The sequence below is a fragment of the Pelodiscus sinensis genome, chromosome 6 (genome assembly GCF_049634645.1).
Source record: "Pelodiscus sinensis isolate JC-2024 chromosome 6, ASM4963464v1, whole genome shotgun sequence".
In the NCBI taxonomy this organism is placed as follows: domain Eukaryota; kingdom Metazoa; phylum Chordata; order Testudines; family Trionychidae; genus Pelodiscus; species Pelodiscus sinensis.
The window spans coordinates 127,884,606-127,897,531 of NC_134716.1; the positions used below are offsets into that span (position 1 = coordinate 127,884,606).

At 52.4% G+C, this 12,926-nt stretch overlaps 1 protein-coding gene across 1 annotated transcript in view; it reads right to left on the reverse strand.

The window, feature by feature from the left end:
• Nucleotides 1-10,306, reverse strand: part of CNTFR (ciliary neurotrophic factor receptor) — a 474,842-nt gene extending 464,536 nt beyond the window's left edge. Inside the window, exon 1 of the mRNA XM_075932805.1 lies at nt 10,102-10,306. The gene's annotated coding sequence lies outside the window, so the exon portion shown is untranslated. The remainder of the gene's footprint in view (nt 1-10,101) is intronic.
• Nucleotides 10,307-12,926: the final 2,620 nt, after the last annotated feature.

A 12,926-nucleotide genomic window follows, 5' to 3' on the forward strand; every position in this document is an offset into this window, starting at 1 on the left:
CTAGTCTGGACGCTCCCCTGCCGACATCAAAGCCCTTTGTCGGCAGCCCCGTTATTCCTCGTGGGATGAGGTTTACCGGGGCTGCCGACAAAGGGCTTTGATGTCGACAGGGGGAACGTCCAGACTAGCGCGCGAGCCGACAAACAACTGATCAGCTGTTTGTCGGCTCAGCGCGGCAGCCATGTAAATGTAAATGAAGCCACGATCATTTAAATCGCGGCTTCATTTGCCTTTTCCTACAACCCTAATCTACATGCCTCTGCCGACAGAGGCATGTAGTCTAGACACAGCCCAAAAGTCCACTTTTGTCCACAAAACCCTGTAGTCTAGACACACCCTTAGAGGGGGATCTGTCGAGAAGGAAAGCCGTTTGACAGATCTGTAAACCTCCTTGCAGGAAGCATAAGGGATCCGTCGAAAAAGGCTTTCTTTCTCGACAGATCCTCCTCTAGACTGCCACTTTTTGCCAACAAAGTGCTGAGTCGGTAAAACGCGGTGGCTGTTTTTATGCAAATTAGGCACGGGATATTTAAATCCCTGCCTCATTTGCAATGTCGACCTGCCTAATCTGCATCTGTCTGCCGACAGAGGGATGCAGTCTAGACATACCCTACAGTACAAATAAATGTTGGTCACGTAAACACCATTCAATGCTGGAAACTTACCGACCGCTATTCTTACCTATTGGGATATGTAAAATGAATAGGGATCTGGGATAGTGGTAAGAAATTCAATCACAGTAGGCATTGCCCTCGAACACGCTCTTTCCCTTCATTTTTGTGGCCTAGAAACATAGATAAGCATGCCGCTGCTCTTCTGTGTTGTGTCTTTTACCTACCCTCACTGGGGCTGTATAAATATTTCAAGGTCACTTTTCTTGTAATCTCTGTAACCTGCTGATTCGGAAAGTTTGTAGCACAGAAAAGTGTTGATTTAATTAGAAATTCTATAAATAGTAATTGGGGCGGTATAATAATGTCATCATCTGCTTATTAATATTCAGTTCGTGGGAGTTAACATTACTAAATAAGGCTTTAGGAAACATAGTGATAGACATGTGAATTAACATACTAAAACAGATAAAAAGATGTCATTGGTGCCAGGTTGTTGCCACTCGGAGGTTGTGCTGAATGTCCAAGGTTAATGTGTATTGGGTAATAAAGCATTTCTGTTGACCCCATCTGCTCCTGGGTCGCCTGTTTCTTCTCTAACGTTACCTACGTGCCTCCAGCGTCCATCCAGGTAAGGGTGCAGTGTAGATGCAACCAAGAAGGGCAAACTTAATACCTCTCCTTAAAAGGGGGGGCCAAAGAGAACGAGGGGAATTATAGACCAGTCAGCCCAACTTCAATATTGGGAAGATCTGGGAATGAAGGGTTTAACAACCAATTTTGAAAGCACTGGGGGGGGATAATCAGGACTAACCAAGAAGGATTGGTTAAGAATAAATCGTGCCAAGCTGACCGACTTTCCTTCTTTGACAGTGTAGGTGACCAGGAAGCTGAAATGGGATAGACATTGATTTCAGGAAGGTGATGAATATTTTGGCATAGTCCATCACGATAGTCACATAAGCAACTAGGGCATAATGGCCTAGATGAAATTACTCCCAGGCATGTGCACAAATGGAAACTTACCGACCGCTATTCTTACCTATTGGGATATGTAAAATGAATAGGGATCTGGGACTCAAAGAGCAGTTATCAATGGCTTCCTGTCAAACTGGGAGGGGGACATCTCTCTTGGGTCAGTCCTTGGCCTGCTATGAGTCAATATTTTCCTGGATGACTCAGGGAATGGAAGAAATTAATGGAGATACCTATCTCCTAGAACTGGAAGGGACCTTGAAAGGTCATTGAGTCCAGTCCCCTGCCTTCACAGCAGGACCAAGTACTGTCCCTGACAAATATTTGCCCCGAATGTCTAAACGGCCTCCTCAAGGATTGAGCTCTCAACCCTGGGTTTAGCAGGCCCATGCACAAACCACTGAGCTATCCCTCCCCCTGAAGTGAAGAGCATGCTTATAAAACCAGTGGATGACACTATGCTGGGAGGGGTTGCAAGCATTCTGGCAGTCAGGATTAGAAGGCAAAGTGACCTTGACGAAGAGAATTGGTCTGACCTCAATCCAATGATATCACATGAAGATATGTGCAACGCACTTCACCTGGGAAAGAAAAAAAATCAAATGCCCCACTACAAATCGGGGAATAACTGGTGGGGTGGTGGTATTGTGAAAAAAGATCCGGGAGTGATAGTGGATCACAACGGAATGAGCCAGCAACACGAAGGCAGTTGTGAAAAAGGCTCATCTCTTTCTGAGGTGTATTAATTATTAATTGGGGTGTCATAGTAAGACACAGGGGCTGTGTCTAGACTGGCATGATCTTGCCACCTGTCTACACTGACCACGAATATTTGCGCAAGAACACTGACTTTGTAATGTAATCAGTGGTTCTTGTGCAAATACTCTGACGCTCCCGCTCAGGGATAAGCCCTCTTGCGCAAGTATTCTTGTGCAAGAGGGCCAGTGTAGACAACAACGTTAATTTCTTGTGCAAGAAAGCCCGATGGCTAAAATGGCTATCAGAGCTTTCTTGCACAAGAGAGTGACTACACTGGCACGGATGCTTTTGCGTAAAAGCAAATCTTTTGCGCAAAGGCACATGCCAGTATAGACGCTCTCTTGCACAAATACTTTTAACGGAAAAACTTTTCTGTTAAAAGTATTTGCGCAAAATCATGCCAGTCTAGATGCAGCCCCTAGGGAGTCACTGTATTACTCCATTTGGCCCCAGTGAGGTGTCAGCTGGAGTCCTGCATCCCTTTCTGAGTGACACACTGTAAGAAAGATGTGGACAAATTGGAGAGAGTCCAGAGGAGAGCAATACACATGATAAAGGGCTTAGAAAACCTGATCTCGGAGAAAAAGTTTAAAAAACTGGGACTATTTAGTCTTGAGGAAAGCTGACTGAGAAGGGATCTGATAACAGTCACGCTCAGGGCTGTTACAGAGAAGACAATGATAAATTGTTCGCCGTGTCCACTGGCGGTAGGAGAAGAAGCAATGGGGTTAATCTGAAGCGAAGGAGATTTAGTTTAGATTTTAAGAAAACCTTTCTAGCAACAGGAGTAGTTAAGCTCTGGCTTTCAGGGGAGGTTGTGGACTCTCTATCACTGGAGGTTTTTAAGAAGTGGCTGGACAAACACCTGTCTGGGATGATCGAGGGTTTTTTGTGGTCCTGCCTTGGCGCACAGGGCTGCACGTGGTGATCTCTGTGGCTGCGAAACAATTCTTCAACGCTCTGCAGCCGTGAAGAAAGGCTAATGCAGAAGGGAGAGCTGTACTGGTGATCACAGCGGAACAGAAACGGGCCAATGGTAGAACAGCTGCACAAGAACAACGGGACAAGCCGCATCCGTGTGTCGGGAGACAGCTGCATCCTCACCCACAGAGCAGGAATGCCACGCTCGCCAAGTCAGCACTTTCATGGTGAAATGATCGATTTTGCATGATCTTTTCAGTGTGTATTTTTATATTGTGGTTTTTATTTTGACGTTTTCATGGTAAAGGGCTGTGGGAATTGAGTGCTAGAGAAATGCATCGTATTGACAGCTCCGGAGATTGAAGTTCTCTCCTTATCCCGAAAGAAGGCAGCTCTCCGGCAGCACGGAGGTGTGTGCTGCATCCCGGAGTACCAACAACCACGTCCAGGGCAGTGACTGAAGCCTGCTGACCCCTCTGTTGCAACTGGCAGACCAGGGTGGGGGACCAGTGCCCGGGAGATGGGTGGGGATGTCTGTGGTCTTGGCCCCCACCACTGGAAACTGGACTGAGACATACCGACCCTCACCCGTCACCAAATTCCAGGGGATAGTACCAGGCTGGGCAAGATGCGGCCCGGGGGCCGAATCCGGCCCGCCTCCCACTTTGATCCAGCCCACGGACGGCATCTGGATGCTTTCTATTTCTATCCTGCTGCCCATGCCACCACATTTCCAGGCAGTGGCTCAGGCAGCAGAATCCTATTTAAATGGCTCCCGATCGCTGCACTAACCCGAAGCCGTGAACCTTTTAAATAGACACAGCAACCCCAGGCGTCTGCCAGGCAAGGTGGCAGCAGTGGGACCGGGAGCCGCAAGCCCTTTGCTCTGTGTTTACTTCAAAGCCTCCGGCCCCAGACAACTCTGGGGGTGAGGCTAGTCCCATGCCCCGCCCCTTCTGTCCCAGGCCCCGCCCATCCTGGGGGCGGAGTCAGCTTGCGAGATCCCTTTGTAGTTCCGATATACTGGAACCTCGGAGTTCCGAACTCCTCGGGAAGGGAATTGGCCACTCTGAAATGTTCGTCACGCTGAACAAACCATTGTGGCTCTTTTTCCAAAAGCAGACAGTGGAACGGTGACTTACCACGGCATTGACACCTTACCATGCAGAAGAAAACGCCATTCCCCCCCTTTTCTTAGTAGTTTACATTTAATGCTGGATTGTACCGTATTCGTTTTCTTTGTTTGCTTTTTCTTGGTCTCTCCTGCTGCCTGCGAATGTATTTCTGGTCCCGAGTGAGCCACGTAGCTGACTCTGAGGTTCTAGGATGTTCGATTCACATGGGCCAGCGTAGGCCGGGGATGTGTGAGCTCCCCACTGCTTGGCTCAGGGGACTCAAAGACAGAGCAGACAGATTCCAGCCCAGGAGTGGACAAAAAGGAACAACTGAGCATGGGCCACGCTCAATGAAGTGGTGACCTTGGGCTGCTTCCTGGTGGACAGGAATCCACATTACTAATTTGCTGTCAGCCTCATTGATAGGGCGGAGGATGGCGCAGTCCATGCTGAAAGAACCTAGCAGGGGCTGCCCTAGGTCAGCAGAGCCCTGGGATGGGAGCTTGCCCTGGGATCAGTAGAGATCTTCACCTCTCAGGGATCTTCATCCCGCCGCTATCGTCAAATTCATAAAACCTCATCATTGACTGGATGGGGGGGCATTGGCCTTTGGCTTCTCCATGCGTACCACGGTGAGCTCAAGTACCTTGCTGCAAAGGATCGAGTAATAAACGAGCCTTCATCCTTGCCCGGCACCTTGGAATGCATCCCTCCCGCATCCCAAGTGCAGCCCGGTGGGGCAGGCAGCCTTTGAAAGAGAGGACGGCCATAAATCTTTCCCAAGCTATATGGACATTTTACAGCTTGCCGTTTCCACCGCGAAGTGGCTGTAAATAATGGAGTGGGAAATCTGCCACCTGTCTCCAGAGGAGGATTGATTTGGGTGGAAGTGCGATTGAGCTTCATATGTATGCGGCGGCTGTAAATAAGCAAAGTTTAAGCAGTGACCCGGGGTCGCTCTCGCTCTCACACACACAGTCTGCTTGCCACCTGTTGGCTTCCCCAGGCTCCTTGTCGGGCTGTTGGTATGGACGGCAGCACTCCTCCGAAGACCGGCGAGGTACTCCGGGTAGAAGGAGCGGTTGCCGCGACGTAGCCATTTCGCTAAGGATACGGGGGCGGAGGGAAGGGTGAGGCCGTGCTGACACTGAGCTCACGGTGAGACTGAAACATCCGCAACTGTTTGCTTTCCAAATAAATGCTCCTTTGAGTTCCCAGGTTGGGATTTTAATGATGCTGATCCCGCGAAGCAGCATCTGGTTTGCCAGCCTGCTCCGGTCTTTGTTTGGCAGCCTTACGGTCCTATGTCAAGCCTTCCGACGGGAAACCATCTGGAGGGAAGTTAACCGTTCCAGGGCAAGGGCATGCCATTGAGCATGCTGTCTGCCCCAAGTCGAATGCAACGGTGGGCGCACCTCGATATGGAGCAAGCATGCTGGAAGATGGCAAGGGGGGGCAGGGAGAGGCCCATACTGGACGTAGAGGGCATGCTAGTGTAGAACATGGCTGCCAAGACCCTGCCAATCATGTCAGCTTCCCCCAGGGGCAGAACACAGCTGCAGGGCACCACTCGAAATGCAAGACAAGCCTAGGCAAAATAACACCGGCCCCATGCACAGCTGTGCTGCTTAGCACGTCAAGAACAGTGGGTGGATGTTGATGGAAAGTCAATGGCCCGGAGACGGGCGGCAAAGGAGAATTTGAATCCCTTCGCGCCTTCACAGGCAACGCACCCAGTTTCTAACAGTTTCTCATCCGCTGAGAGCCAGCTGGGAGGCAGCTCCTTTCTGGTCTGTATTTACATAGATTTTGGCTCCAATTCCTGGCTGGGAATTGGGGCTTGGCTTTCCCTGAGGTGTGGCGCTCAGTCCCTATGCGGAGCAAGGAACAGTTTGCTGTGGACCGACAGCGTTTCATCAGGAGAAAGAGAGAAGGGAGCAGCCCAGACTCAAGCAGCAGTGGAAAAGGTGTAAGCCTGCTCCTATTGTTATTATTCAAAGTGTTTTCTGTCTGGAGGTTGTCTAACCCTCCCTCTGACTTGGTAGGTGGCACCCTCGCTAGGTGTCCGTCTTGCTAGTCCCCGTCTCCATGGCGTTCCCTCCATGGCCTCTCTCCCCACGCGATGGTGACAGGGACGACAGCTTAGTGACATGGACACCGACTGTCTTGTAACTGGATTGAGCCCTCCTGCTCATGGCATGTGAAGGCTCAGTGGACATAAGAACATAAGAGCGGCCGTACTGGGTCAGAGCAAAGGTCCATCTAGCCCAGTAGCCTGTCTGCCCACAGTGGCCAGCACCAGGTGCCCCAGAGAAGGTGGACCGACGACAATGATCAAGCGATTTGTCTCCTGCCATCCTTCTCCAGCCTCTGACAAACAGAGGCCAAAGACACCATTTCTATCCCCTGGCTAATAGCCTTTTATGGACCTAACCTCCATGAAATTATCTAGCTTCTCTTTAAACGCTGTTATAGTCCTAGCCTTCACAGCCTCCTCTGGCAAGGAGTTCCACAGGTTGACTACTCACTGTGTGAAGAAGGACTTTCTTTTATTAGTTTTAAACCTGCTACCCTTTAACTTCATTTGGTGTCCTCTAGTTCTTCTATTATGGGAACTAAGAAATAACTTTTCTTTATTCACCCTCTTCACACCACTCATGATTTTATAGACCTCTATCATATCCCCCCTCAGTCTCCTCTTTTCTAAACTGAAAAGTCCCAGTCGCTTTAACCTCTCTTCATATGGGACCTGTTCCAAACCCCTAATCATGTTAGCTGCCCCTAATCTACTGGACCTACCTGGAGCCCCACTGACACCAGTGGGTCTGATTCAGGCCTTGAGACCAGAGGCCCCGACAGCCTCCAAGAGCCTCTGGGCAAGGTGAGTGGGAGAGGTGGGTAGGGGCGGGGCCCTGGGCAGAAGGGGCGGGGCCAGGGCAGCCAGCCTCTAGCACTGCCTGGAGCATGCAGAATGGTATTCTGGCGGTGATTTAAAGGGCCAGGGGCGCAAGCCACTACAGCAGTGGCCGGAAGCCTGGGGCCTCTTTGAATCACTCGACTCCAGGGCAACTGCTCCCTTTGCACCCTGCTTGAGACCAAAGTCATCAATGTTCCAGCCACTACCGGTCTGGGAGAGTAGGTGCCGACGCAGTGGCTGACTCCGGAGGCGCTGACGCAGTGGGTGCTCCGAGGCAGGAGCACCCCTGGATAAAACGAGTGCTCCCCACTCCAGCCAGCAAGCCGGCACCAGAGCCTCTCACCCACCAGCAGCCCTGCTGATCAGCTCCTCCCTCCCGCCCGCTGCTCACGGCTGTTTTATGCTATTCAGGAGGCTTGTGGGGGGTAGGGAGGTGCAGGGATGTGGCACAAGTGAGGGAGGGGGCAGAAAGTGGGCCGGGGCAGAAAGAGGTGGGGTGGAAGCTTGGGGGAGGGGGTATATCATAAGCCAGCACCTATGGAGACTCAGAAGTTACCTAGAGCTCTGTGTAAGCTCCCAAACGTGCCTCCCACACAAACAGAAGCAGGTGAGACACAAGAGAATACCTCCGCCATCTTGTCTCTCTCTTGTCCTGGGGTCAACCTGGAGACCGCCGCACAGCACGGAACCGCTTAGCTTCTTTCCTGCCTTTCCCCAATCCCACAGAAAGAAATGTCGACGTGTAAGCCGGACAGTCAGTGGTGGGGTGTCCGTGGTGGGGAGAGCCTAACACGGAGGGGGAGGGGAACCTTTTTTGGGTCGGGGGCCGCTGACCCACAGGAAAAACCAGTTGGGGGCCACACACAAGTAAGAAGCAAAAACGAGGAAAAAACCCCACTGATTTGACTTCCAACTGAGGAGAGAGACATTCCCCACGTTCTCCTCACACACCAGAGCGTAAGGGAGGCCGGACTAGTCGATTTTGTGAGCTCCAGCCCTGTGGGGGAAGTGTGGGGAGGGGGACTGGTGCACCAGCACAGGCTCCCCAGTGCTGCGAGGGGAGGAGCCGTGAGCCTTGGGGCCAGATCCAGGTTAGCCGAGGGCTGCATCCGGCCCCCGGGCCTTAGATGCCCACCCGTCCTAAAAGTAACCACGGATAAAAATAATCATGAATGAATATTGTAGAGCTGAGACCCTCCAGAGGAGAGGGCCCCTTTCTGCCGGGCACCAGACAGACTACATCGAAGAGACACAACTCAGCAGAGTTTACAGCATCTTTTAAAATCAGCATGGAGCTCTGCCCGCTGCCCCACCCTTCACCGCCTTCACAAATTCTTCCCCTGCCACGCACTGCATCTTAAAGAAAACCAGAGAACCGAAGAGCTGAGGAGATGAGACCGGGCACCCCTCAACAAAGGGCTACCCAGTTTTCTTCTGAAGATCCCTGAGTCAATATACAATAGACCAGGCTCCGCCACGTGGGGTAGCTGAGAATGGGGGGTAGGGAGGTTCAGCTATTCCCACATTGACTGGCACATGTCGCCTCAAGGCGTGAGGCAGAGAGAACATTTTGAGGCACCCTTAATGACGGCTCGTGGGCGCAGCTAGTCCTGGAACCTGTGGGATTAGGCAATTCTTGATTTATTCCTATGTAGAGCAAAGATTCTGGGGTGGGGGTGAACAGAGCTGAAACACTCTGGAACAGTGGCTATAATGCAATTAATTTTAACATCCTTGTCGTGGAAAAATGCTAAGGAGTCGACCGCGATAGCCCGTTTAATTAAAAAAAAAAAAGAACTACACAAAAAAGGAGGAAGCGAGTTAAATGGAAATTAAAAGGATCCGTCATGAGAGTGAAATGCCCACAAGCTGCATGGAAACTTTTTTTAAAAAAGGCCATTATAGAGGCTCACATTAAATACCCCAAAATTAAAAACAAGCAAACAAACAAACAAACAAACAAAACCCCTAAAAAACAGAGGGCCAAACACAGTCCTGATGCCTAAACAGAACAAAAGGGGCAGTTAGAGGCAACAGGCATCCTTCAAAAATTGGAAGTCAAATCTTACTGAGGAAAACAGAAAGGAGTATAAACTCTGGCAAGTCAACTGCAAAAGTATAATTAAGCAGGCCAAAAAGAAAAAAGATTTGAAGAAAAGTTAGCAAAAGACGCTGTCGAGGGCGCCTTGCCCATCCCCCGGTCAGGGTGGCAATGGGTCCTTGGATGCCTCTTGAACTCCCTCTCAGGACAAGGTGGCCTAAGACACAGAGTCTATGCACTGCAACCTGCATTTAGGGCAGTATGGCCTAGTGGCCACAAAGTCTAAATGCTCTCCCCTGTGTTCAGGGTAACATGGCCTAGTGGCCACAGAGTCAATATACAATCCTCAGTGTTCAGAGGAGTACAGCCTAGTGGCCTCAGAGTCAATATACTTCCCCCCTCCCGGGATCAGGGTAGTATGGCCCAGCGGCCGCAGTCAATACACATCACAGCCTAACAGCCACAGAGTCGATATACAATCCCTCTGGAGCCAGGGTAGTGTGTCTCAGTGGCCACAGAGACTGGCTACTTCCCCTGTGTTCAGGGTAACACAACCTAGTGGCCACAGAGTCAACATACAATAGACAAGGCTCTCCGACGTGGGGTATCTGAGGAGGCAGATTAGGGGGACCTGGGCCTCTCCACCGGGTCCCAGCCTACATCCGTCGGCAGTGAAATGGTCCACTGCTAGCTCGGTGGGGGATCCCCCTGTAACACACCAAGCTCTCGGGGAGCAATTCCCCACCCTAGGCCACATCCTACCTGCATCCTGTAGGAAGCCCTCTCTGTCTCCTCGCTCTGGTCTGGGGGCTTCTAATGCAGTCCCTCTCGGCCTGGCCGCGGCGGCTTGCTCCAGCTGTGCTTCCTCCCCGGGAGCTCCTGCAGCACCTCCTTCCCCTGCGGCCGTCAGCCCTGACTGAGCCGCTCCACAGGCCTTTATAGCCCCGCCTCCAGTTGGAGCATGCCCAGCAGGGCTGTGGGGGCGGAGCCTCCTCAGCCAGGTCAGTGCGGGGTTGATACACAGAGCCCAGCACGGAGAGCAATTCCTTGGATAGTGCTGGGTCCTGCCGTGAGGGCCGGGGATTGGACTCGATGACCCCTCGAGATCCCTTCCAGTCCTAGTGTTCTGTGATTCTATGATTCACACCCAGAGGCCGGGTGCCCACTAAACACTCAGCGGGGCCACTGGGCAATGGAGGGGCTGGAGGAAGACGAGGCTGCGGCAGAGAAGCCGAATGAGCTCTTGGCATCGCTCTTCATGGCAAAGGATGTCGGGGGATCCCCCCCAGGCTGTGCCTTTGGGTGACGGATCTGAGGGGCTGTCCCAGACGGAGGGGCCCACTGAATTGATAAACTCAACGGGATTCACCCAGGAGCTCTCGAGGAACGTGGCGGTGAAAGTAGAGAACGTGTGTAACGGGCGTGCAAGGGAACGCTGAAATCAGCCCGTGCTACTGGGAATCCACCCCGCCCTGTAGGGCAGGGAGCTGCCCTGGCCCAGCTGGCCGGAAAAGCCCCACCCCCACAGCCCTGCGGGGCATGCTCCTAAGGGGGCCAGGGTATAAAAGCCCAGGGAGCCAGGCAGCTGGAGCTGAAGGAGCACGGTGTGGAGCTCCTGCGCTGCCCCTGAGCCGCCGCCGCCGCCGCCTCAGCAGCCCCTGCAGCAGCCGCCCCAGCGCCAAGCCAGGAGGCCAACGACCAGGGCGCACCCGGCCAAGCAACCCCCGGGGAGGGGAGCAGTTCGTCCGGAGCGGTAGGAAGCAGCCCAGGGCGGGGGATGGGCCTCGGGGAGCTCAGCGCATGTCGGAAGGAATCCCCGCCGAGCAGGCAGTGGAACCCGGTGGAGCGGGAGGGCCTGGGTCCCCCTACTGGCCTACCCCACAGCTGGGGGGGTTGCCTGGTGACCAGGCCTCAGGGCCGTAAATACCCTGCCGGAGGGGCATGTACTTTTGACCAGGCCTCAGGGCCGTAAATACCCTGCCGGAGGGGCATGTACTTTTGACCAGGCCTCAGGGCCGTAAATACCCTGCCGGAGGGGCATGTGCTTTTGACCAGGCCTCAGGGCCGTAAATACCCTGCCGGAGGGGCATGTGCTTTTGACCAGGCCTCAGGGCCGTAAATACCCTGCCGGAGGGGCATGTGCTTTTGACCAGGCCTCAGGGCCGTAAATACCCTGCCGGAGGGGCATGTGCTTTTGACTAGGCCTCAGGGCCTTAAATAACCTGCCAGAGGGGAAGGTAATCTTGAGGGCCTAGACCTTAGGGCCGTATATACCTGGTGAGAGGGGCATTTGTTGTAAATCAAGCCTGTGGACTGTGTGTGCCCTAGAGGAAGAGGGCCTTACACTAGGCTTTGGAGGCTTTCATACCCTCGAGGGGGCCCACCCCTCAACAGTTACCAATGCCTGGAGGGTAACTGATTTAACAGCAATTTTTAAAAAGGGCTCCAAAGGGAATCCCGACAATCACAGGCCAATAAATCAGACTCCAGCATCAGGCACAGTGGTTGAAACGATAATAAAATACCCTCCCTAGGACACAGGGGAAGCGCTGGGATGGGTTCCCTAGGGAGGGGGTGGAATCTCCATTCCTAGAGGTGTTTAAGTCCCGGCTTGACAGAGCCCTGGCTGGGTTGATTTAGTTGGGATTGGTCCTGCTTTGGGCTCGATGACTCCTGAGGTCTCTGCCAGTCCTAGGATTCTCTGATTCTAAAGTATAAAATTATTAGACACATAGGTGAACACAATAAGAGAAGAGCCAACCCAGCTCTTGTAAAGGAAATCATGCCTCCCCAGTCTACAGGTTGGACTTCCCTGGTCTGGCACCCTGAGGACCTGACCAGTCCCAAAGGAGGGAGTTTGCCGGATCAGGGCAGGTAAATTCCACCCCTTTGCTGCTGGACTCCAGCTTCTCCCAGGGTCCATCAACAAAACCAGCCAGGCTCCCCTGCTCCGAGGGCTACTGGGCTCCAGTGTTCCCTCTAAGTTGCAGGGCAGCACAGTTTCACGGGTGATACATCAGCCCAGCCCAGTCAGTCAGCTCCCTGCACGCACTGACCCTCTGACTGGGCGGGGCTGATTAATCACCCATGAAGCTGTGCTGCCCCGCACCTTAGAGGGAACACTGCTGGGCTCCCAGAATTCTCTGGCCCAGCAACATCCATGGTTGCCGGACCAGAGAATCCTGGACGAGAGAGGTCCAACCTGTTCTAGAATTTGTGGAAGGGGATCAGCAGGACAAGACATGGATACAGCGTGGACTTACAGAAAACCTTCTATAAGCTTCCTCACCAACGGCTCTTAAGCAAAGTAAACAGTCGTGGGGGTAAGAGAGAAGGCCGTCTCATGGATCAGTAACTGGTTAAAAGACAGGAAACCCACGTTAGGAATAAATGGAGTTAAATAGCAGGTACCCTGCAGCTCTGAATAGAGACCACTGTTGTTCAACATATTCATAAGTAATCTGGAAAAGGGGGTGAACAGAGAAGTGGCAAAGTCTCGAGATAGTTAAGTCCAAAGCAGACTGAAGAATTCCAAAGGGATCTCACAAAATTGGGTTACTTGGCAACAAAATGGCAGATAAAATTCA